The following is a 26,555-nucleotide window of genomic DNA, read 5'->3' on the forward strand; positions in this document are numbered from 1 at the left end:
CACTGTTGGTGTGTAGTGTGTGTGTGTGTCTGTATGTGTGTGTGTACTGTGTATCTCTATGTGTGTGTGTCTATACTGTGTGTGTGTGTGTGTGGTATATACTGTTGGTGTGTAGTGTGTGTGTGTCTGTATGTGTGTGTGTACTGTGTATCTGTATGTGTGTGTGTCTATACTGTGTGTGTGTGGTATATACTGTTGGTGTGTAGTGTGTGTGTGTGTCTGTATGTGTGTGTGTACTGTGTATCTGTATGTGTGTGTGTCTATACTGTGTGTGTGTGTGTGTGTGTGTGGTATACACTGTTGGTGTGTAGTGTGTGTGTGTGTGTCTGTATGTGTGTGTACTGTGTATCTGTATGTGTGTGTGTCTATACTGTGTGTGTGGTATACACTGTTGGTGTGTAGTGTGTGTGTGTATGTGTCTGTATGTGTGTGTACTGTGTATCTGTATGTGTGTGTGTCTATACTGTGTGTGTGGTATACACTGTTGGTGTGTAGTATGTGTGTGTGTACTGTGTATCTGTATGTGTGTGTGGTATACACTGTTGGTGTGTAGTTTGTGTGTGTGTGTGTGTATGTGTGTGTACTGTGTATGTGTGTGTGTCTATACTGTGTGTGTGGTATACACTGTTGGTGTGTAGTGTGTGTGTGTGTCTGTATGTGTGTGTGTACTGTGTATCTGTATGTGTGTGTGTCTATACTGTGTGTGTGTGTGTGTGGTATACACTGTTGGTGTGTAGTGTGTGTGTGTGTGTCTGTATGTGTGTGTACTGTGTATCTGTATGTGTGTGTGTCTATACTGTGTGTGTGTATGTGGTATATACTGTTGGTGTGTAGTGTGTGTGTGTCTGTATGTGTGTGTACTGTGTATCTGTATGTGTGTGTGTCTATACTGTGTGTGTGTGTGGTATATACTGTTGGTGTGTAGTGTGTGTGTGTGTGTCTGTATGTGTGTGTGTACTGTGTATCTATGTGTGTGTGTGTCTATACTGTGTGTTTGTGTGGTATATACTGTTGGTGTGTAGTGTGTGTGTGTCTGTATGTGTGTGTGTACTGTGTATCTGTATGTGTGTGTGTCTATACTGTGTGTTTGTGTGGTATATATTGTTGGTGTGTAGTGTGTGTCTGTATGTGTGTGTACTGTGTATCTGTATGTGTGTGTCTATACTGTGTGTGTGTATGTACAGTGTCTGTATTGTGTGTCTATATTGTGCGTGCGTGAATGTACTGTGTGTTGTCTGTCTGTCTGTAGGTGTGTGTGTGTGCGTGCATGTACAGTGTCTGTATTGCGTGTGCGTCTATACTGTGTGTGTCTGTATTGAGTGTGCGTCTGTATGTACTGTATGTGTGTACTGTGTGTGTGTATCTGTATTGTGTGTGTACTATGTGTGTACGTCTATACTGTGTGTGCTATACAGTGTGTGTATATGTACTGTGTGTGTGTCTGTCTGTATATGTGTGTGTGTATGTACTGTGTCTGTATTGTGTATGGGTATGTACTGTGTGTGTGTCTGTATGTGAGTGTGTACGTACTGTGTCTGTATTGTGTGTGTGTCTATACTGTGTGTATGTACTGTGTGTGTCTAAACTGTGTGTGTATCTACTGCATTTGTGTCTGTAAGTAATGTGTCTGCATGTACTGTGTGTGTGTGTACACTTTGTGTATGTGCGTCTGTTATGTACTGTGTGACTATATATACTGTGTGTGTCAGCTCAAGACGTGAAAAGCGCTAGACAAATGTAATTTTGTTTTGTTGTGTCTATGTAGATAGTCGATGAGGAAACTCTGAAGCTTGGTGTGGCAGCTGCTGGAAGGCTTTACCTGGAGTCCGAGTTCGGGAACAAAAGTTTGTACATCCAACGCCTGGGACCCATCTTGATTAGCCTCAGACAGGGAACCAGTTGCTGCTTGAACTCCGCACCTCCAAATGGTGGAACAGTCGCTCAATGGGAAGGGATGTGTTCCTGAGCTGTGGACAGGAAGTTGGTGCCAATGCTCCCACCCATTTCATGCTGAGCTGTGTTGCCCATAGGGAAGCTCGCAGGGAGTTCACGGTACCTGCCATTCACCGAGTGCGGGCTCAAACCCACACTTGTCGGATGTCGAACAACCCACTAGTGACTATGACTCGGAAGGGCAGATCAGTCGTTGGGGGAGGTAAGCAGGGTCTCTTTGGAACTGAACTGGTTCCAAGGTGATATGCTTGGCACGGACTGTCGTAACTGAGCAAGAACAGAACAGCCAGCCTGGCTCATGGGCAGGACTTGGAAAGGCAGGCCAGTCACTGAGGGCAGGGGGTCATCCCACTCAGCTCCTGTTAACCCTGCAAGCCAAAGTCCTAACGGGTAGGGTTGTCCGAGCTGGACAGTCAGAGGGATAGCTTGCCAAACCGTGCTGTCAATGGCAAGCTCCGAGGTTTTAACTGGTTAGACCCCAGCAGTACCTCAACGCAAACTCTGGGGTCCTCAAACCTTGACTCTGGCCAACCTACGCCTACTACTCAGCGGAATTAAGTAAGCAGGATGTCTCCCTCCAGTGAGAGAATGCTCATTCCATTCCAACAATCTATCTCTGGGATTTCCATGTGTGGGTGAGTTGCGTGGAATTCTCAGCTTTGTTTGGATACTCTTAAGCACGGTGATGGGTTTCCACATGTGTCAGATACCCAGCTGACCAAAAATTAGAATCTGTATGTACCGTGTGTGTTTGTGTGTTTAAAGCGCAAGGTTACAGCCAGAGGCTTGTGGTATTTGGCTCCCTCCTTTTTATAAACAGTGCTTTGCAAATGCTGACAGGGAATAAAGGAGCGGGAACAGGGATTAAAGGAGCAGAGGACCAGGAGCATTGGGACCAGAACCAGCAGGACAACCAGGGCCAGTACACAGCAGCCAGGCCTGGGGGAACAGGATCAAGGACACAGGATTCAGGTCCAAAGAAATGAACATTTAATATTCATCACAATGAATGGGCAGATCCACCTGATTTCAAAGTGGTCTAGGATATCCTACTACCGTGAAGGACATTTGTATTATATTCTCAATGGAGACGTTTGAGCAGCTGTGTCCTCAGCAGTGGACATCTAGCTTGAACATTGAGGCCTCCCAATCAGCAGAAGACTGGCTATTTAGTAAACATGAAATTCAAAAAAAACTGTCGCCCCACTGAACATCAATCTGTGATCTGTCAACCAAGAGCCCAAGCTCACAGGCTCAGCTTCTCAGACATCGGCATTGAAAATAGCATGAGGTTGGGGATCTGCTATCAGCCATTCATGTGTTAAATATTGAATGAAATGCTAACTTCAGCTCATAATTTTGAAAGTGATTCTGAGAAAATACAAACTTGCTTTTTTATAGCGCCTAAAGCATTGAAATGTCTCAAAATTGTAGTTTCTCAGTGTCCTGGCCAATAATCCCCAAGATAAAATTGGTCACGGTTGTTTATAGGTCCTTGCTATTCACAAATTGACTGCTGTGTTTGATGATAAATGTACAATTATTACACTTGACAGCAATTACCTGTGAAGTACTTTGAGATATTTGACAATTAAAGATACCATATCAAATGCAAGGATAATTAAATCAGTCTCTCTTATACTTGTCTGAGTTCTATAGATCCCTGGTCAGACCTCATGTGGGATATTGCAGCACTGAGACTGTCGGTGAGTCCACTGTTAACAGATCTTGGAGCTTCAATATACATTGTGAATATATCGGTCTTTTAAACATAAAACCGACTTTGAGATGCTTTGATGTGATAAGGTGTCTATCAAATGCAAATTAAATTTCTACTGTATTTTAAGTGATTTTTCTTGAGATGGTGTAATTCATCTAACTAACCACCAGAGTACACTCTCTCCTTTTTAAAGCAGCTTGACACTGAGGAAGCAGATACCACAGTAATGTGTTTTATAATAATCCTTGCATTTGGTATAGCACCTTTCACATCAGGAGGACGTCTCAAAGTGCTTCACAGGAATATACTGTAAAGTGGACTGACTGTGTATTTGTAGACGAATGCCCCGGGAGCCCATCTGTGCACAAAACACAAACAGTCATGAAGTTTCGGGGATTGTTAGCCGGGATACCAGGAGAAACGTCCTCTTCAATACATTATACCGTGGGATCATTAATGTTCACTTGAATAGGCAGATGGGAACTTGGATTAATATTTTATCTGAATAATATTTTATCGAATTCAAGATCCTCACCTTTAAGGCCATCCATGGCCTTGCCCCCTCCTACCTCTCTGACCTGCTGACTCCTGCCCGCTCCCTCCGTTCAACGGGCTCCACGTTCTGCTCCACGTCTCCCGCCTGACCCGCCTTACCATCGGTGGCCGGGCTTTCAGCCTCTCTGCCCCCACACTCTGGAACTCCATCCCACAGTCCCTTGGCCTTGCTGACTCCTTTGCCTCCTTCAAGGCCGGTCTCAAGACCCTTCTCTTCGATCGTGCCTTTCGTCGCCCTCCCACCTCTCTGCCTTCCCTCACCTGTACACCACCTCTCCCCCATGCTCGGGTCCCGACCCCTGGTTTTCAGCGCTTTGGGACGTCCTCTCGACGTGAAAGACTCTTTATAAATGTAACTTTGTGGTTGTTGAAGGAAGGCATTTCCAATAATGAAGGATACTCCAGCACTGCATTGGAATGCCAGCTTAGACTACGTGAGTTCAAAGTCCTGAGTTCGGGCTTGAACCCACAACCTCCTGCCGCAGGACCAGAGTGGAACCAACTGAACTACAACCTTCTGACATCACGGTTTGCAGAGATGTGCAATTTTAGTAAAGAATGACAACGTCTCTAAACAGCAAAAGGAATGAAATGAAAATGTGTTTTTATTAATCAGTTCCACAGACTGTTTAATGTTATATATTCTACTAAGCGGAGTTTATGAGGATAAATCAAATAATTGTGGGAGCCAACGTACAGAGAATCATAGAAATTACAGCATAAGAGGAAACTATTTCACCCATTAAACCTATGCTGGTGCTATCTCCAGCATAGCACCATATCTCCAACATAGCACCAGTGAAGTTGACTACTCTAATCCTGATTCCTTCATACCTTGTTTTTATCTGAAGTACAGCACCTCCAACAAGCACCTCCACCTGCCAAGACATTGTAATGTCAGTCTAGACCAGGGGGTTTTAAACTGAGGGGGCATGAACAGGTCACTGGGTAGGAATTTTTTTCTTGTCTTACTGATGTGATCATAAACAAGTTATTGTTTAAAATATTGTTTTAGTTAAGTTAGATATGCTTCTGGTTCTCGGCTAGTGACTGTAGAGTGGCAATTTTGATTATAAATTGGTTGTTTTGATCGAGTGAAGATTGCATATGCTTGATAGTCAGTATCAAAATGACTTGAAGAACTATAAGCCCAATTAAATTGAGCTGAATTGTAGAATTTATATCTAAGTGTAACATAGTTATGGGTAGTTGATATAACTCTCGATAAAATATTATGGGGAAATGGCAATATGTTCTACCTTGAAGAGAAGAAAGATATGAACTTATTACATCTGCAACAAAAACAGAAGTCGCTGGGAACACTCAGCATCTATGGAGAAAGTGAGTCAATGTTTCAGGTCCACGACCATTTGTCAGAATGTTGACTCATTTTCCTTTCTTCATAGATGCTGCCTGACCTATTGAGTGTTCCCAGCGACTCCTGTTTTTGTTTCAGATTGCCGGCATCTTCAGTATTTTGGGTTTTGTTTATTACCTCTACAGTTCTCTTGTTAATTGTTGATGTAATGGTCCTGAATTGTCTTAATCAGAGTTTGCCCATGGGTGCTCAAGGACAGTCCCAACCTGATTAAACAACTTTGAAGTGAGCAAGGGTACAAAATACAATACAAAATTATTTTTACGTCGGGAGTTCATCCCAAAGACCTGGATTCATATAGATTCATATAGATCATCGTCATGTTTTTTTAAAAAAACAGAAACATAGAAACAGGAGTAGTGTTGAAATATATTGACTATCACCTTGGGATATTTTGGTATATTTCAAACAGCAATCGAATGTTCCAGAAGGTTTTTGATGTTTAAATGGTTAAAAGTAGCTTTGCTGGACGGGTTGAGGTTAGCTTCTGATTATATTTCATACTTTCCTGGGAAGGTGTTCACTCCTCTGAGATAATGAGCAATCGGTCCCTTGAGTATAAGTTGTAAGAACAATGGACCACAGAAAGGAAAGGCTGCAGCCTCAGACACCCCCTATCTCAAGGCTGAGAAACAAGAGGCTGTGGAAGGCTGCCCAGAAGTTATCCATATCTCTCTCTCTACAAAGCAGTCTGTCAGGGGTGGGGGCTATCTCTGTGACAAGGGGAGGTGGAGTTAGCGACACATAAATGGAAGATGTAACTTTGAAATAGTTGGAGTTGTATAGAGGATCAGAGCACTTCCCATTAGAATCGATATTGATTCTATTGTACCCATGTGTATGTACAGGATTGAGGAAATTTACCTCCAGTAAGAAAGTGACCATTAAAAGTGAAAAAGGAGTAGTGGTCGGCAGCATGAGTGAGGTGCTGGGCTAAAAGCTGATTGTTTCTGTTGAATTCCAGGAGCCACTCTCTGTGATTCTGTGATAGTTCTGTGATCTCTTCAGTATACGTCAAAGTGTGATCCCAGGTTTACTATCTGGTCTGGAGTACAAACAGTACCTGGAAACATGTTGTTGTCCCTGTATCGTCAGTACTACTGTTGTTGTGTGTGACTCTCGTAATACCAACACTAAACAGGAACTGGTGTCCGAGGGTTTACCGGATGCCAGTCCCTGTTTAGTGTTGGTATTACGAAAGTCAGTTGCCTCTGAGGGGTAACTCCAGAGGCTGATCTCTCGGAGGTTCGTCAAAGTGTAGTCTCGGGTACGGTTTGTCTGAAGTACTAAGTGAGGCCCAGACACTGGGCAGCCTTAAGATTGCAAGAATCAGTTGTTCCAGAGGGATTTTCAGGGGCTGATCTCTGCTGTGTATTTTGAGGTGTGTTGTTGGTCTGGTTTACTGAGCAACCCCTGTGTGCATGCTGTGTGGTAAATGTTTAGCTCACATAGATGTGTTGTACTGTTATTGAGTTGTTATATGTAATATAATTTGATTACAGATTGTTGAATCTTATGTTTTATCTTATGCAATAAACTCTATACTCTTATTAACCGTCAAATTATTAACAGTATCTTAACTCCAATTACCTACCCTTGCCCTATAGCCCTTGATACCCTGACCTAACAAATATCTATCCACCTCAGTCTTGAAAATGTGAATCAATCAAACATCCACAGCCATTTGGGGGAGAGAGCTCCAGATTTATAATAATAATCCTTGCATTTTATATAGTGCTTTTCACATCTTCTAGACGTCTCAAAGCGCTTCACAGAATATACTGTAAAGTGATTGAGTGTATATTTGTGGGCGTAACAGGGCAGCCAATTGCATATAGCAGTGTCCCACAAACAGTCATGGATTGAAATAACCCAATTTTATTATTGTTTTTTTTTCTTGAGGGTTTATTATCAGGCGTGTGGAGTAAGAAAACTTGCCCAAGGTTTCGCCCTGCCGGAAATCGAACCCAGTTCTCTCGCTTGCAAGGTGAGTGCTCTAACCAGTGAGCTACAGAACTCTTACAGATTTCCACTACCCTTGGGTGAAAAACTGTCTCCTAATTTCACTCCTAAATTGCCTTGCTCTAATTTTAAGATTATGCCCCTTTGTTCTGGATCCCCTCCCAACAGAGGAAATAGTTTCTCGGTATCTACCCTATCAAATCTCTTTATTATTGTAAAAAACCTCAATCGGATCACCCCTCAACCTTCTAAACTCAAGGGAATAATGACCAAGTTTATGCAACCTGTCCTTATAATTTAATCCTTTAAGCCCTGGTATCATTCTGGTGTGTCTGCGCTGTACCCCCTCCAGAGCCAATATATCCTTCCTGAGGTGCAGTGGCCAACGCTGAACACACTATTCCATATGGGGTCTGATCAAGGCTCCATACAGTTGAAGCATCATTTTCTCTCCTTTATACTCCAGCCCCTGAGATAAAGGCCAGCATCTCATTAGCTTTTTTTGATAATGTTTTGTACACGTGAGCTTGTTTTTAGTGATTTGTGTACATGGATACCCAAATCCGTTGCCCCTCCACAGTTCTCAGTTTCTCACCATTTAGAAAATATTCTGTTTTGTTATTTTTGGATCCATAGTGGATGACCTCACACTTCCCCACATTGAATTCCATCTGCTCCCATGTACGCAATTTACTGCGCCTCCTAACTTTGCGTCATCTGCAAGTTTTGACATAAAACGCTCTATTCCTTTATCCAAGTCGTTCATACAGCTGATTATAGCTAAGGTACACTTTGGTCAGTCAAAATGTCAAATATCAGGTGAAAAAATTGAAAAACGCTATGAGAGACAGGTCCTGATGTGCAGCTTAAACTTGCAATCTTCTGACTCAGAGGTGAAAGTGCTACCAACTGAACCAAGCTGAGTGATGGAAGGACAGGCAGTGTGGTCTTCTAGAAGTATGAGATCAAATGGGCCAAAGGGCCTCTTCATTTGAATCTCTCTTGTGATCATTTAAAACACATTAGATAAAGCAATTACCTGTGAAGCACTTTGAGATTTTCCAGCATTATATCAAAGACAAGGATTATTGTCGATAATTATCTTGGATTTATCCTCAACTGGGACCATTTTCAATCTTTGAACAGCCTCTCTATGTTTATTCAATAGAACAGCTCAATGTGAAACAGCTGGTGAGGCAGTTTTCTGCCCTTGCAAATGACAGTGGAGACTGTCTTCACTGAAATCACTGGACAAGTTCTTATTTCAGGCTGATTCAAAATGGAGGCCAAATATTTGCTCACATGATAAGGGAATAAAGGAATCAAAAGCTGAATTACTCTGTGCTGCTCTCATGTACAGAGTGTCCATAAAGTTTCGTTACCCTCATGTCTTTTTTCTACAGTGCATTGACCAACAACTGAAACATGATGCTGATTGTATTTAGAAGTACTTAATTATATTCAATAAAAGTGTTTAACTGTATTTAGACATCCAGAGGATGGGTGTGAGCGGCATCATTTTCATGACAAATAATGATCCGTCACCATGTTCGGTGCAACATTTTCCACAGCTGTTTGGGAGAAGTCCTTTCATCATTGTCTTGGTGAAGGAATGGTATGTGATTAGAGGGGGGATGTCACCCAAATGTTGTCTAAGCATCTATTAAGGTATCTAATTTGTTCAGAAGATAAAGCTGCGCCTAGATTGTCACCCTTGTCTCCCATCCACAATCCTAGGCCATATCTTTTTTCGTGGACTTGAATCTGAAATGCTAAACATAACTAAACACAAGTAAATAACATAAAGTGTCAACAGTGCTCAGTGTGTCATATTATTGGAAAACATCATGATATCCTGCTGGTGCCTCGTTCCACCCTCCCCTTCAACCCCGCCTCTCCCCCCGGGAAGTAACTCAATAATAAGGAAGTGCAGGCAAAGGGAAATGCTGAATTAATCTAACAAAGATGATGCTTAATCTGAAATCTCCTTAGATAGACTGCGCCCCGTGACTGGAATTTTGATTAACGAATTCTGATTCTGTGAGACTGCCATGTGACCTTTTTTAAACTTGATTACATTTTTAATGTGATCTATAAAGCGGAAAGTATAGTTGACGCTCGAGATACGCTGTAGAATCAGTCATTGAATCTGCACTCGAGCACTACATTTGTAAGTATCTTTTCTCATTCAGTCACTAACGATACAACATTTTATTTTCTGGATGAGAGGGGTAAGTTAGTTCTAATCACGATAATTCTTTTACTTCTTCTGAGCCTTCAGTCACTACTCCTCTAACCTCTGGAACTTCCCCTACCTCTATCCTTCCATCTTGCACTCTCTCCGGTTGTCTTTAAATCCTGCCTTATGACCTACCCCTTCTCTTTTGCTTGGCGTCTGACCCTGTTACTGTGAAGTGCTCTGAGACATTATCCTCTGTGAAGGGCCTATTTAAATTTAGGGTTTTGTTGTACTTCTTTTAATCCAGCGAAGTTTACTGCCTCTGAACGATTTTTGTAACGCTTTAATAGTGTCACAATAAATAGTGAGAGGTTATTCCTGATGGTTGGGGAATTGGGAACAGGGGCATAAACCCGAGATTTCACCGGAAATGTTAATATTAATACTCACATTTGATCATGTGCCTTTCATATTGGGAGGTTTGAATTTTAAAACCCTTCACATACTGTTAAGTTTACTGACTGTAGTTTGTAGGTGCCCATGGCAGCCAGTTTACTCACACCAATATCCCACAAACAGTCACAAAGTCAATGACCCATTTTATTTGGAGGATTGTTGGCCGGGGCATCGGGAGAAACACCCTTCTCTTTTCGAATAGTGCCATGGGATTTTTAAAAGCCACCTGCCCAGGCAGATGGGAGCTTGGTTTAGTGTCTCATCGAAAGTTGGTACCTCTAACAATTGTCACGGTTACCCTGTTTTTGTACCCCACAGTAATATGAAAATAATGTGTATATATATCTATATATTATTTAAGCCTGTCCTTTTCATTAGATTTTGGTTAAGAAAAAGCTTGCAAATGATGTAGTTGCAAAAGCTGTTAGGAAAAGAGCATGAGATGCCCCAGCTGCAACATTATCGGGGCTCCGTGTTGTTTGATCGACAGGCAATTAGCAAACAGCCTGGAAAATCATGTGAACGCTCGCACGGGAAAAGCGCTCTGAGACTCCGTCCGGCGTGGAGGGCGCTATATAAATTGCTGTTGTTGTTGTTGAAAAAGTCAATGGCCTCGCCTTCATGTCATATGGTGGGTGGAGCCAGGGCAATGCTCAGTGTGTCTCGTCACAGTCTAATGGTTGTTATTTGGTACATCCTGATGTGTACAGGATTACTGTGCAAATCAGGTTGGTTTCAATTACTTTATACTAATGTAGTATTGTGGTTTTAGTTATAGTTAGCTCCATTAGTTAAATTTGATCCCATTATTGTATATCTTAAATTGCTGCATTTCTTATAAGCAAGGTAGCCTAGAGTTACTAGGACTTAATAAAGAGCTGTTCTGTTTACCGATTGTATCCTCAAGTCTCTGTAAATTTCTAAGACGAGAAAAGGAGTAAATCATTTAAAGAGGCTGTCGACATCGGAGTTCTAGCAGTGTGGACAGATTCCGATTCAACATCTCAGTTACCAGGCATTGGAGTTTTCTGGGAATACCTGTGAGTGACTGGTTCTGGCTCAGTTGGGACACCTTTGAGCAGGGACTCACACTGACAGGGTTAGAAAAGAGCAGAAGCCACTTAGTACGTAAGTGTTACTAAAATTCAAGGAGCGAGAACCGTCACACAATGCAGCGTCCTCCCAACCCTATATTGGAGTATCGGCATAGGCTGTCAGTTCAAAATCCCGATGTGCGGCTTAAATTCACAACCTTCTAACTCAGAGACGAGAATGTTACTAACTGAACCAGGCTGACACAAGAGGAAGGTCAGAACTATTTGTTTCAGAAAGATTACTAGAACATAGAATGCTTTGTGACAAGTAGCTATTTAAACTAAGAGCATAACAAGATTTAAAAGGAAATTGAATAAGTGGGACACAACGTAAGAGAGTATGGCAAATAAATTAATTGGGATTAGAGTATGCAAATTGGGGAGGAGTTAGGACCAGTATACAACAACAATAACAACTTGGATTTATATCGCCCTCCACCCCAGACGGCATCTCAGAGCGCTTCACAGTAACGGATCCCAGGGCCGAGCCAGGGGGAGGGGGAGGAAGGTTGCCCAAAGGCGCGGTCGAAAAGAAAGGTCTTCAGAAGGAACCTGAAAGTAGGAAGAGAGTGGGCGAGGTGAAGGGAGTGAGGAAGAGAATTCCAGAGCCTCGGGGCATAGTGGCTGAAGGCACGGCCGCTGAGAGTGGAGCGGGGGACGAGGAGGAGGCCAGACCCAGAGGATCGAAGGCAACGGGTACTGTTTTGGGAAGAGAGGAGGTCAGAGAGGTAGGGGGTGCAGAGGAGTGGAGGGATTTGAAAACAAGGGTGAGGATCTTGAAATCGATCCTCTCTGAGATAGGCAGCCAGTGCAGTCTGGCAAGGACTGGGGTGATCGGGGAACATAGTTTGGTACGGGTGAGAATGCGGGTGGCAGAGTTTTGGATGACTTGGATTTTATGGATGGTAGTGGATGGGAGACCGGCGAGGAGGGCATTAGAGTAGTCCAGCCAAGAGCTGACAAAGGCATGGACCAGGGTTTCAGCGGCTTTCAGAGAGAGGTATTTGCGGAGATGGACGATGCGTCGGAAGTGGAAGAAAGCGGTACTGGTGAGGGACTGGATATGGGGGAGGAAGGACAATTGGGGGTCGAACCTGATGCCAAGGTTGCGTACGGGTTTGGAGAGTTTTAGGGGGAGGTCGGGAAGGTGGATGAGGTGAGAGCCGTCGGATTTGAGATATTGACGAGAGCCAAAAAGTATGCTTTCCGTCTTGTCGATGTTCAGTTGAAGGAAATTTGCGCTCATCCAGCCCCTGAGGTCTGACTGGGAGCTCACAAAGAGAGGTGGAAAAATAAAGTTGGGTGTCATCTGCATACATGTGGATGTGTTACCCCATGTTTGCGGATGACATCCCCAAGAGGGAGCATGTAGTTCAGAAAGAGGAGGGGCCAAGGATGGATCCTCGGGATACCCCACAGGTAACCGGGTGAGAGCGGGAGGAGGAGCCGTTTGTGCAAATGTACTGCTGGCAGTTCGTGAGGTAAGACTCGAACCAGGCGAGTGCGGTCCCACTGAGGTGGATGACGGAGGAAAGGCGGTGGAGGAGGATGGTGTGATTGACTGTGTCAAACATGGCGGAGAGGTCCAGGAGGACAAGGAGGCAGAGGGATCCCTGGTCACAGATAAAGAGGATGTCGTTTGTGACTTTCACAAGCGCAGTCTTTGTACTGTGGGCAGCGCGGCAACTGGACTGGAGTGGTTTGAAGAAGGAGTGGGAGGAGAGGTGTGCGCGAAGTTGATTGGCAACAACAAATTCTAGGACTTTTGCGAGGAAGGGCAGGTTAGAAATAGGGCGGTAGTGGCTGGGGTTTGAGGGATCTAGGGAAGGTTAAATAATAATCCTTGCATTTGATATAGCGCTTTTCACGTCGGAAGGACGTCCCAAAGCGCTTCACAGAACACACTGTAAAGTGAATTGACTGTAACTTTGTGGGCGAACGCGGCAGCCAATTGCGCACAGCAATGTCCCACAAACAGTCGTAGATTGAAAATGCCAATTTTATTATTGTTTTTTTTGGAGGGATTATTATTAGGGCTCTGTGTGGAGTAAGGAAACTTGCCCAAGGTTTCGCCCTCTGCCTGGAATTGAACTCAGGTCTCTCGCTTGCAAAGCGAGTGCTCTAACCACTGAGCTACAGGACTCCACGGTTTTTTGAGGATGGGAGTGATGACAACAGTTTTGAGGGGGGCAGGGACTGATCCGGAGGAGAAGGACTGGTTGATGATGTTAGCCAGTAGTGGGCAGAGGAGGGGGAGCTGGGTGACCAGCAAGTTGGTGGGGAGGGGGTCGAGGCAGCAGGCGGTGGGTTTCATGGAGGTGATGGTGGGTGAGAGGGAGGAGGGAGAGATGGAGAGGAAGGAATGTAGGATGCGGGTGGTGGTAGAAGCAGATGATGGTGAGGGGGACAGAGAGGGAGTGGTGGTGGGTGACAAGAGGCAGTTGGATGAGGCTGCCTGGCGGATTTTGTGAATATTAGATGAGAAGAAGTCCATGACCTCCTTGCACTTGGCATTGGATATGAAGATTGAGGAGGCCTGAGGAGGGGCACGGAGGAGGCAGTGGGTGGTGGAAAAAAAGACTTTCGGGTTGTGTTTAGCCTCCAAGATGATGTTGGAATAGAAGGCCATTTTTGCGCATGTCAAAGATCGGCGGTAGCTGTGGAAATGCTCGAGCCACAGTTGGTGGTGAACTGTCAGGCAAGTTTTCTGCCATCTGCGCTTGACCAGCCGGATTTGGATTTTTAGGGAGCGGAGATAGTTGTTGTACCAGGGGGATCGGGTGGGATTGGAAATGGTCCTGGATTTCAGGGGGACAAGGGAGTTGAAGGTGGAGGAGAGGCGATCGTGGAACAGCTCGACTGCTGCTTCAGGATCTCCATGGGTTGAAGGCCAGAGGGATAGGATGTTTGATGAAGTGAGGGCCTTTGTGAGGGTCTCAGGGGGTAGCCTTTTCCAAGGGCGGTAGAGGATGGTTGAGGGCTTGGTTGAGGAGAGAGGGATGTGAGAGGAGAAGCAGATGAGGAAGTGGTCCGAGATGGCCTTGTCCACAATGCTGAGGTCGGAAATGTGAAGGCCATGGGTGATGACGAGGTCGAGGGCATGACCACGGTTGTGGGTGGGTGAATTTATGCGAAGGGTAAGGTTAAGGGAGGAGAGGAGGGCAGTGAAGTCAGCAGAAGTGGTGCAAGGGGAGTTTAGGTGGAGGTTGAAATCACCCATTATGAGTAGGCGCTCGGAGCAGAGGGACAGTGAAGAGAGGAGAGTAGAGATGTCTGTGTGGAAGGAGCCGGGGGGCTTGGGGGGGGCGGTAGACAAGGAGGATTTTCAAAGGGAGAGAGGGGTGGAAGAGGGTGAGGTGCTCAAAGGAGGGGAAACAGCCAGAGGAGTTGGGGGTAAGCCCAAGGGAGGTTTAGGAAATGAGGGCCACCCCGCCGCCATGTTGGTTTGGATGGGAGGTGTGGTGGAATGTGTAGCCTGGAGGGGGGGCTTCCACTAGGGGGACAGGGTCATTGGGGGAGAGCCAGGTTTCGGTGAGCCCAAGAATGTCAAGGTGCTCGTCCAGGATGAGGTCGTAGATGGTGAGGGCTTTATTTGTGAGGGAACAGACGTTTTGGAGGGAAATGCGGGTGGGTTTGCTGGAAGGAAGGCAGGGAGGAGAGAATGATGCGGAGAGGATTTTTGGGTGTACGGGAGAGATGGTTGTGGAGAGTGGTGTGAGTGGAGAGTTGGGGAGGGTACGTATGAGGGAGGGAGAAGTTGGATTTGCCTTAAGGAGGTTGTTTGAGCGGAGAGAGTGATTGGACCCGTGGGTTTGCTGCTCTGGGACAACCAGTGCCGGGAGCCACGATGGGCCTGGCGGAGGCTGCCCAGGCTGGAGCAGAGGGAAGTGGTGATGGAGTCAAGGAGAAAGAGAAGGCGAGCAGGGCGGTGGGAGAGAAGAACAGAGGGGGAATAGCGGATAGAGGGGGTGAGAGGAGAGACATAGAGGGGGGTGGGAGAAGAGACATAGAGGTGGGTGGGAAGTGAGACATAGAGGAGGGTGAGAGGAGAGACATAGAGAGGGGTGGGAGGAGAGACATAGAGGTGGGTGGGAAGTGAGACATAGAGGAGGGTGAGAGGAGAGACATAGAGAGGGGTGGGAGGAGAGACATTTAGGTGAAGTCCTTTTTTAAGGCAAAACATTTTGTTACATAGAGGTGATCAAATACTGGAATGGATGACTCCAGGTGTAAGATGAGGAGAAGAAAGTAAGGGTTGTGTGATCCACCCATTGATCGTGCGGGTAGTTGAGCCAGGAAATTAGACTCATTTAAGAAACAGCCTGAGATCAGAAATTCCACCAAGTCTTAGTTTGTAAAACAATTTTGTCTTAAAATTTTATATTGAACACAGAACTGCTCAAAATTCTTCAATTCCATTTTAATTTGGAAGCTGGTGTTTTTTAAGATCTATGGAAAATTGGCTTTCGAATTAAGAATGAATCAAATAATTTTTCACAATTCTGCACAATCCAAGACTGCATGTACTTTCAAGCCATTGATGCTGTGATGGGAAGATGGTAGAGTGGGCCTACCACCTTGTTGAGATGGCCTGAGATCAAATGGGCCAAAGAGTCTTATTTATCTCTGAATACTGTGGAGCTCAGTACTTCACTTCTGTGTTCAGTATTGGCAGCACAACTAGTACAGTGCATGATATCTACTGTATGCAATAGTTACAGTAATATATATATATATACCACCAATTGGCCAGCTAATTCAACTTTCTTTTGGTTTGTTTAGCCCAAAAATCCATGAAAAGGAATAGTTTTTGAAATGTGTGACACTGAGACAAAAATGTATCTTGGAAGTTCTAAATATATATGTGGTAGTACAAACCATTTGAAGCAGGGTGATCTGGCTGGGTAGTCACACAATCCTAAGTCTAAAGGGAGATAATGTACACTGATAACCCATTCATACGTGATTCAAAACATTATATCCACTGTGCTGACATCCCTTTCACGAGGAGCAGAGGAGAGTTCAGTACATACACAACTGAGGACACATGCAGAAGGGCTGTGCTAAATCCCCCCCCTCCCCTCCCTTACCCCACCAACCCCAGCTCAGGTCTGAAATGCTGTACTCTGTCCAGTGCCTTGGGACATCCTCCCGACATGAAAGGCGCTATACAAATGTAATCTTGTTGTTATTGTTGTTAGTTCCGTAATGCTAATTAAAAGCAAGTCACACAATATAGTTCTTTAATAATAAGAAACTTAAAGGGTAGTCCAATGGACTGCAGCCACAAAAGAACTTTTAAGAGGCCAGTTTTATGAAAGATTTGAACAGAGACTGAATCAAATTGCACTGTCCGCATTTATATTGTAGTAATGCCAATTGCCATCCCGATGAAACCAATGAGAGTAATAAGGTGACAATAAGTAATAAGGTTGTTTCTCGCTCCTAATCACTTCTCTGCTGGAAGTGATTTTGAAGGTTTACAGGAACCACAGTCATCTGAAGGAGAGGAGGAAACTTGGACATTTGTCCATTTTGAGCATTGAAGTCACAGTGAGAAACTCCACCAACTTCACTGGTGTTTGGGAAAGATTTCAGGTTAATCACAAATGGGATTGGTCCGTAGGGTAAGGAGTAATCTGATAGAGGTCTTTGAAATGATGAAATGATTTGTTGATGCAAATAGCATAGATGTAGTTAAGGTAAAGCTATATAGGTACATGAGGGAGAAAGGAATAAAAGGTTATGCTTGAAGACTTAGTTGAAGAAGGGCAGGAGGAGGCTCATGTGGAGGATAAACACCAACATAGACCAGTTGGGCCGAATGGCCTGTTTCTGTGCTCTATATTCTAATGTGTGTTAAAGAATGCAATGCACAAGTCAGCCAAGATGGTCTTAATTGGTGTCTATTGTCTGAGGGATCTCACAAGTATCTTTATGTTGAAAGAGGAGAAACACCGGGTAAATGAAATTGAGGTACAGATCAATCATGACCTAGTGAAACCTTAGGCAAGTTTCCTTACTCCATACGTCTGATAATAATCCCTCAAGAAAAAAATAATAATAAATTGGTCACTTCAAACCACGACTGTTTGTGGGACACTGCTGTGTGCAATTCGCTGCCGCCTTTTGCCTACACAAAAAAATACAGTCAATTCACTTTACAGTCTATTTTTTTGGTGCCGGCTTTTTTCAGTGTCTAAAAATGCCAGTAAATGCCAGTGCTAGTGTTATAATTGTTTGAATCCCACGAGCAGAAGATCGTGAATAAACTGCATTTCTGCTCGTGGGATTCAAACTGAGTCAAAGTCCATATTTATGGTCACTAAAGGCCAGCAAGGATGGTGAGACGGAGGCACATGATAGGAATGGAGCCAGCAGGAGTCTACACATATGTGCAAATTCTTTTTAAATTTTTCTGTTTCGGGCCTGGTCCAGCGAGGTACAAATTCCAAATACCCGGAGTTGGGTAAACCAGAGTTTACTTTATTAGAGACTGTGAGCACAAAACTAATGTAAGTTTGACACTATGAGTTAAAGGTAAAGGGGAATCTATAGAAGACCTGTTGCCCACTGAGAAGCGAAATCAGAAATCACCCTGTTTCATTCAATAAAATTACATTAATTTTCTTTTTTCTTCGTTTATTTCATACTTTTTTTTCTCTGGCTTCTTCTTTCCTCCTCTCCTCTTTCCCCCCTTACTCCTTTCCTTTCCTCCATTCTGCTGTCTCTTCTCTCTGTTCAAACTTATTTCTCTCATCTCGCTGGGTTCTGAAGTAGGTGTTGCAGGTGAAGGCATATGCTCGTAGGTCCGGAATTGACACCACCAGAAAATTACAGATCATAAGTAAACTTGACTCTATTTCATTTGGGCTCTTAAGGTCTAAAATTCCAGTTAGTCTTAGCCTGTAAGCCCACTTTATCTTAAAATTTAAGATTGTGCAGAACCGTGTGAAATTCTTAAAATCAATCTTAATGAGGAAGTGTTTGTTCCCCACAGTACTAGAAAAAGGATCATCTTCCAGATTAGGATGCGATCTAAGAATTTTCCACAATTCTTTGCCTGTCACTTTTTAAGGGAAATGGTCTTACAGGCTATGACTAGATGGAATTTCGGGTATTTAATTTCTTCCATCTGTCTCTGATTTGAAACATTGGCTCCCACCCAGGCTGAGTGCAGAGGGTGGAATGGCCCCTGAATGAGCTAAAGGCTCTATTGAGCAGAGCATTGGTCCACTCTGCTCTGTTCTGCACTTGATTTTCAAGGCCTTTTATAAGGGGCAGTTTTAATAACACCAGGACAAGCCAGCAATTTCTCCAAGATTGTATTTTTAGACACCTTGGTGAGCGTCGGTGATTTGACTCGGCAGAGGAGAGATTCCAGGAAGATGTCGAGCAAGAAAAATATCCCTAATGTACCTCTGCGTATTAATTTCTCTCCAAATAATTTTGCAGAAATGTGAAGTTTAAAATGAAATGTTAGTACATATTTAAATGGGATTCAACCACGTTTCTCAATTAACAGATAACCATGCACTTCCGTTTTAAAAATTGCTGGTTACACTTAAACTAGGGGATAGGCATTGCCAGGAATTCCTTCAGAGGGGATGTCTGGGGTTGGAGATCAGTCTGCTTTATCTAGTGAATATGATAACGTGAGCTAAACACTATTCGAATTCCGTCAAATTTGTTCTTGCATTTAAAAATGAATTTAATGCAATTTTTAATTGTAAGTAACACAATTTTCTACATATAAAATTATAATTCTTAAAACTGCATTTTTTTTAGAGAAGCAAACAGGGCATATTTGCTACCAATTTGTTAAGTGTACCAATTGAAGCCGAGCAGTGTACAGTCCACAGGAACTAATTTGTTGATTAGGTCCACAGAGCAGCACAATTCTAATGTCTTATCACCCCATCATGCCCAATTTACATCACAACTTCACAAGATTTGTTTGCATGAATAAGCCTCTTCGGCCCATTCGATCTATTGTTCTTAATTCAGAATACCCAACCCACTAATTTCATATCACAGCATCAAGATTTTTTTTAAATGATTGCCCTGACCTCAGTCACTTTTCCTGTTAAACCTGTTCCAATTGCTGATTACTCTCCAGATACAGATACTCTTCCTGCTATCTGGCCTGAAATTGCTCTTATGCAACTCTAATCCTATGTCTTCATTCTACTGTCTTGCTGCATCCTAAAGTATTGTTCTAGGTTCACTTTTTCAATTCCATTTAAAATGTTATGCATCTATATAAGATCCCGTCTGAGTCGTTTTCTCACGATTGAAAGGCCCTCACTTGCTAATTGTTGCTCATAGCTCATTCTTCTAACACTTGTTGCTCTTCTCTGTCTTGCCTCGAGGGCTCAGCAGCCCTGTTATGGCATGCCAACCAGAACTCTATACAGTGCTCTAGGTGCGGCCTGACCACAGCACTGGACAGCCTGAGTATGAAAAATATGGATTCAGGTAGGGCATTCCACATGCTGTTAGCTTGGAGTAGACTGAATTCAAGGCTTCAACTCTCAAACCTTCAGAGCCAAAGCAGAGCATGCTACCAACTGAGCCAAGCTAATACTAAACCAGAATATCGCAATCCCCTCTGAGGGAAAGCTTCACAAAATGAATTTTCCGCACTTCCCTCTAACCAGCTGTTTTGAGTATAAAGCACAGTAACGGGCACTGGGACACATGTGACACTGAAGTGGTGTGGGATAATAATAATCCTTGCAGTGATATAGTGATGTGGCGCTTTATCACATCTTCGAGACGTCTCAAAGCGCTTCAAAGATATACTGTAAAGTGAATTGACTGTGTTTTGTCAGCAAATATCTTGTGAAAAAAGAGGTGTGATTAAATGTGGTTATCTCTCATTGTAATATTTTGAATACAATTCAGTAGAATATGGGAATATGTTTGATCATTTGATGTTAGTGTAAATTATTGTTAAATTATCGAATACTGCAAGTGTTACCCCATTGTTACATACCAAACAACAGTAGGTTTCACTTTTTTTAATGCTCAACACTGCACTTCCGCAATGGTTTAACCTTCAATTCTACTACAGTACAGACAATCTAACTATAGATATACACATGAAGGGAAAGGGAAACAAGGAAGTGGGAGAGGAGTAAGGAGTGATTGGAGACTCACGTGGAGTATAAAAATGGATAATCTATGATAATTTGATGAGGCACTCGTGTGTTAAACAGTCGGACATTGTTCAGATTGCCTGATCGTTCTACTGAAGGAAGCTGAACAACAGATGCAAACTGATGTTTAAATGCACAGTGAACTTGATAAGCAAAACACATAACTTAGTTTAACACTTAGTTTAACTTAGTTTAACATAACTTAGTTAAACACATAACATTAGTTTAACTGCAATGTTTCTACAATGTGATTTAGATGTTAACCCCAAACCTAATATTGATGGCTCTTTCAGTTGTAGTTAATGATTAAGCATACTACAATCTTCAGTAAGCCAAGGCTAAATCTTTCATTAACTTAGGAACTCGATGTACCAATGTTGAAAAACAGTGATAACTGCTGGCCATGCCCACTCTCTGAACAAGGATTAAATATGTGCTGACTTTCCAATTGTGTTTCATAGGTCTTTGATTTGCAGCGATCATTTCAACTTGGTGTTTAAAGTTCATCTGTTGAAATATGTTCTGTTTATTTTGTCCTTCAAACTCTGCTCCAGTGCTTTAGGATGTCCTCCTGATGTGAAAGGTATACAAATATAATTTGTTGTTGTTGTTGTTTTAATAACGCTTTGGATGTGTTGGTTTTCTTCTCCAGACTTTTGTCACCTGTGTCATCCTCTTTTGCTGTAATATTTTGCCCTATTTTACTTGAGCTGCTGATGTCAGCTGCAGTCTTCATCAACAATCTCTTTTTATTCATTTGAAGAATGATCATTTAAAGGTTAAGGTCTCCTGCAGATTTTGTAAAGCATTACATAATGCATCCAAATATCGTCTGATGTAAGAAGTGATAACCTGATGTTGGTGGTGTCTATCTTTGAGTAACTTCACTTTGTTGTAGCTTTCATATTTAGGGACAATTATTGTATAAGGACAGACAGCTATTCAGAAAACGTGACAGAGCAATTTATTTTCAGAGTAAGTGGGTGTAATGTGTAGTGTCCCGGCCAATGAGACTGAGGGTTTACGTATAAATGTATATAAATGTAAATTGCGTTGTATTTAGATTTGATGCTGTTGGTAATAATTCTGGAGTAGAACTTTGAGTCAGAAAGAAAGAAAATGCAAAAGGAAATCACTGGTGCAGTGAAAGTACTCTGGAATTTGAAATAAGGTTTTGGGGAAGACTTTACATTGCCTTGCATCTGTGCCTCTGTGAGTTGAAAGTGTCTACAGGACAAAACTTTTCTGTTCTGCAATATTTCATTTTTCAGAAGCAAACCTGTTCTACCAACAACAACAACAACAAGATTCCATTTATAAAGCGCCTTTCACGTCAGGAGGACGTCCCAAGGCGCTGCACAGTTGGGTCAGGACCCGAGCAGGGGGAAATGGTCAGGGTGAGGGGAGGGAAGGGAGGGAGCGAGAAGGGGGGAAATGGTCAGGGTGAGGGGAGGGAAGGGAGGGAGCGAGGAGAGGGAAGAGAGTCGAGAGGGGAGCTGAAGGCTCGGTCAAAGAGAAAGGTTTTGAGACCGGCCTTGAAGGAGGAGAGGGAGGAAGCAAGGCGAAGGCACTGGGGGATGGAGTTCCAGAGCCTAGGGGCTGAGAGACTGAAGGCCCGGCCACCGATGGTAGGGCGATTGGGGCGGGAGACGTGGAGCAGACCAGAGCCAGAGGAACGGAGGGTACGGGCAGGTAGGTAGGGGGATAGTAGGTCAGAGAGGTAGGAGGGAGCAAGGCCGTGGATGGCCAACTATCGAAACAAGCTGAGCAAGCATTAGCAACACCTAACGTTAGCAGGTAACAGCTTTCTACCTCACTGACTATTTTGGTATTAGATTTGCCTTTCATTGAATTGAATGCTGACAGGTTAACTGAAACAGCATTTCACTTATACGTGGTCCCATCTTGCATGGTTAGCTGAAAGTAGAACATTTTTTCGAACTTAATTAGCGAGGGCATACAATCATTTGCCCCAGTTTAGAAAAGTTTTTGTCATTGTCAGTGTTGAGCCCCTCTCCCTATCTCCATTCTATACTACAACAACAACAACTTGCAATTATATAGTGCCCTCCACGCTTTACAAGTCTCCGAGGGCTTATACTCCCCTGTTCCCTTCTCTCTCATGTTTGCACCGGATTTCCTCTTAAATGCATTAATGCTTTCTACTTCAAACATAACTTCTGGGAGTGATATCCACTAAGAACTTTGGTTTTATTTCTTAAATAAAACTACAGGGTTTACAGGAGCTGAGTGGGAGAATTCCCTGCCCCCAGTTACTGGTCTGCCCTTCCAAGTCCTGCCTGTCATCAGAATAGGAACCAGACTACTGAGCCTGCCAAAGAGGGCTGGCTCGATTCTTCTGTTATTCCGTTGCCAAATATGTCAACTTGGAGACAGTTCAGCCCGACTTACCTCCTTGCTCCCACCAGGTGTAGGTTTAAGCACTCACTAAGTGGCTGGTAGTTACCAGGAACAATAACAACAACAAAATTACATTTATAGAGCGCCTTTCACGTCAGGAGGACATCCCAAGGCGCTGGACAGACAGAGGTCAGGACGAGCATGGGGTAGGGGTGGGGTAGGGGTGAGAGAATGCAGAGAGGTCGGAGGGTGACTGAAGGCATGATCGAAGAGGAGGGTCTTGAGACTGAACTTACAGGAAGATAGTGATAATGCTCTCACACATTTCATGCTGAGCTGTGTTGCCCAGTTCGTAAGGCATTCTTGGCACTTAAGGATAATGGACGTCAAATTGGGAAAGAAGAAACTGTTCGTTGCTCTCCGATCAGTTTTGAAACAACAAAGTGCCGATTATCCAGACAGCTCAACCTGCTGCTCTGGTTATTAATGTACTGCACCTTTCGCACACTATACTCCGCCCTTTCACAACAGTGAACATTGAGTGCTGTTATTTCATCGTGAGCAAAGATCATATCGAGGAAAGTATGCCAAACAGTTTCAATGAACGATTGGCCAATTACTTTACAAGCTACAGATAAGATGTTACATAACTACAACAACAACAAAATTACATTCATGAAGCCACTTTCACGTCGGGAGCACGTTCCAAGGCATTGGACAGACAGAGTTTCGTACCCAAGCTGAGGGTGGAGGCCAGGCAGGGAAGCAGGGAAATCGAAAGCACGTTCGAAGAGGAGGATGCTGAGAGGAGCCAGAGGGAGCCCTGGTCGCAGAATGTTATTTGTCACTTTGACCAGGGCTGTTCTGTGCTGTAGGTGACGCTGAAACCCGATTGGAGGGGTTCGTGAAGGGAGTGGTGGGAGAGGAAGCAGTGAAGTTGGGAAGCAACAACTTGTTCCAGGACTTTGGAGAGGAAAGGGAGGTTGGAGATGGGGGTGGTAGTTTGAGAATAGAGATGGGTCCAGGGAGGGTTTTTTAAGGATAGGAGTGATGACGGCGGTTTTTAATGGAGTGAGAACAGTACCAGTTCACAGGGAGAAGTTTATTATGTCTATAAGTTGTGGGGCAAGGAGGTGGAGCTGGGAGGTAAGAAGAGGGGTAGGGATGGGGTTGAGGGAACAGGTGGTCGGTTTCATGCATGTTATAGTAGTGGTGAGAAAGGAGTGGGAGACAGGTTCAAAGGTGTGGAGGGAAGATGGGTAGGGGCCGGGGTGAGAGGGGGAGATGGGGAGGGGGTAGCAGACGGAATGGCAGAGGTAGCGAGCGGATCCCCTCAGCTTTGGATTCAAGGAAGTCCAGCCTTTTGGCATTTGAGGTGAGGATGGGCGAGGCATGAAAGGGTGGGCAGAGCAGCTGGTTGGTGATGGAGAAGAGGAGCCTGGTGTTGTCCTTGGCCTACAAGATTGTCTTGGAGTAGAACGACAATTTAGCGGAGGCAAGGGCGGAGCAATAAGATTTGATAAGGTCCAGCCAGATCTGCCAATGGACCGTTAAGTTTGATTTAAGCCAGTTGCATGTAGCTGTACAGTAATGTACTGTACTGTTCGGAAATAGGCCATACCCTTCTATTCCCTTCTTCCTCGTGCATATATTTATGTAGTTTCTGGAGATTTTGAAGTGCTCAAAGCTTTTTGTTTTAGATAATGTTTCTAATTATTTACTTACTCCTGGATTAGAATGTAGAACAGTTTTTGTTTTGGTCAGCCAGGTATCTAACACATGTAGAAACCCATCAATATGCTTGAAAGTATCCAAACCAGCCTGAGAATTCCAAATCATGGAAATTCTCCTGTTTCTGGATTAGAATTTACATTCTTTTCTTGCATGGTAATTCTAGAAAGTACTAAACAATGATTGGCAAGGGCCTAGGCTAGGGGATCACAGAGTGCCTATTGGGATACTGCTGGAGTCTAACAATGCATAACTTTCCATTGTCAGCACTGTCTAACAGTTAGGACCAAACTACCTGATAGGGCCTTGGCTTGCAGGAGCCGGGTGGGAAGAAATCCTTGCTCCCAATAACTCGCTTCTCCAAGTCCTGCTAACCAGCCAGGCTGGCTGGTCTGTCATCTGTATTGATCTGGATAGCCAAGCTAAAGGAGCTTACTGCTATTTCCTCCTTTCACTCTAGGTTTCACTCTGCAGTTAAAGCTTTCTATGACATTCAGACACAGAAGAAAAACTGCACTTACACAGAGAAACATTAGAAAGTCACTGGGTACCCTTGACGTTGATGTCAACATAGTTAATAGTATCCACTGCATCTCTCGGGAAAGGGGACTACAACAATCTCCAATGGCAAGAGAGACATTTCATGCTCTTTTCCCCATCCCCTCTTACTTTACCCTCCAATGATTGCTCAATAGGTTGGAATCTGGGTGTGAGTTATGGGTAGGATGATGGTGGCAATGGTCTCACCATTTCATGCTGAGCTCTGCTGCTCACCAGGAAGTTTGCAGGTTCCTGGGTCCTGCTACCCATCTAATGATGGCTCAGACTTATTCTTGTCAGGTCAGCAGTATTCCATACCAGTGCTGATAACAGACCAGCCCGACTGGTCATCAGTAGGAGTAGGGTGGAGAGATTGAGCCCACTCAGCTCCTTTTAAGTTGCAAACCAAAGCCATAGCAGGTAGAGTGGTTCTCGTTCTATTTGGCAGCAGGAAGCTTGCTAGACAGGGTCACACATGAAAACAAAAACAGAAGTCGCTGGGAACACTCAGCAGGTCAGGCAGCATCTATGGAGAAAGGAAAATGAGTCAAAGTTTCTGGTTTTTACCACATCATCTTGGTCCCAGACATACCTTTTCTCTCCCTGATCTGCTTGTTTTGTTGCAAGTTTTCTTTCCCCCGCCCTTTGTTCTGCAGTATTAACACTGCTTTAACTCATCATCTCCTGTCCTCTACCCCATTTTCTCCTTTGTCTTCATTGCCCTACCTCCCCCCTCTCTGTTAGCCCTTAAAAGCCTCTTCCTCCCAACATGCCCTAGTTCTGACGAAGGGTCGTGGACCCGAAACGTTGACTCACTTTCCTTCCTCCGTAGATGCTGCCTGACCTGCTGAGTGTTCCCAGCGATTTCTGTTTTTGTTTTCAGATTTCCAGCATCTGCAGTACTTTGTGTTTTATTTAGTGTCAAATGTGAGCTACCTTATGCTCTGGAACCGATACAAGGAGCCCATTTGTGGTGGGGGTGGGGGGGAGGGCAGGATTAAAATAATGGTACAGCTCTGGGGTCCAAGCATGCTTGAAAGTCACTTGGAATGAAAATAACATAGAAATAAGAGAGAGAAAATAATATAATCAGGACGAAGCTTAAAATAAAAATGCTGATGGTAAAGAACCAGGTGGTGAGTGTGCATTTGTCTTCTTTTTCGCTGTGATCAACGCCCCAGTTTCCTTCCATGCTTTGTGATATGCCTGTCGGACATCAAGAGCTAACGTCCTTCAGTCAACAAGACCGAGGCTCTCCTGATTGGCTCCTGTCATTGCCTCCTCACCTCAGGCGCTGACAGCATCACCATCTATGGTTGCACACTCCTCCTTGCTAACCCAGTCCGGACACTTGGTATCTTGTTTGACCCTCAACTATCTGCGCTATGACCCGCTTAGCCTTTCCCCACCTCCGCAACATTGCCCGACTCTGCCACTGTCTCACACCGCAGGCCACTGAAACCCT

General features: G+C 44.0%; 1 protein-coding gene across 2 annotated transcripts in view; it reads left to right on the forward strand.

The window, feature by feature from the left end:
* Positions 1 to 9,611: 9,611 nt before the first annotated feature.
* Positions 9,612 to 26,555, forward strand: part of slc2a9l2 (solute carrier family 2 member 9, like 2) — a 191,068-nt gene continuing 174,124 nt past the window's right edge. The window contains exon 1 of one of the 2 annotated variants that reach the window (XM_007897325.2): positions 9,612 to 9,738. The gene's annotated coding sequence lies outside the window, so the exon portion shown is untranslated. Of the gene's footprint in view, positions 9,739 to 20,912; positions 21,042 to 26,555 lie in introns of those variants that run through there. The other variant, XM_007897328.2, reaches the window with a different exon arrangement.

The sequence above is a fragment of the Callorhinchus milii genome, unplaced genomic scaffold, assembly GCF_018977255.1.
Source record: "Callorhinchus milii isolate IMCB2004 unplaced genomic scaffold, IMCB_Cmil_1.0 Scaffold1, whole genome shotgun sequence".
NCBI lineage: Eukaryota > Metazoa > Chordata > Chondrichthyes > Chimaeriformes > Callorhinchidae > Callorhinchus > Callorhinchus milii.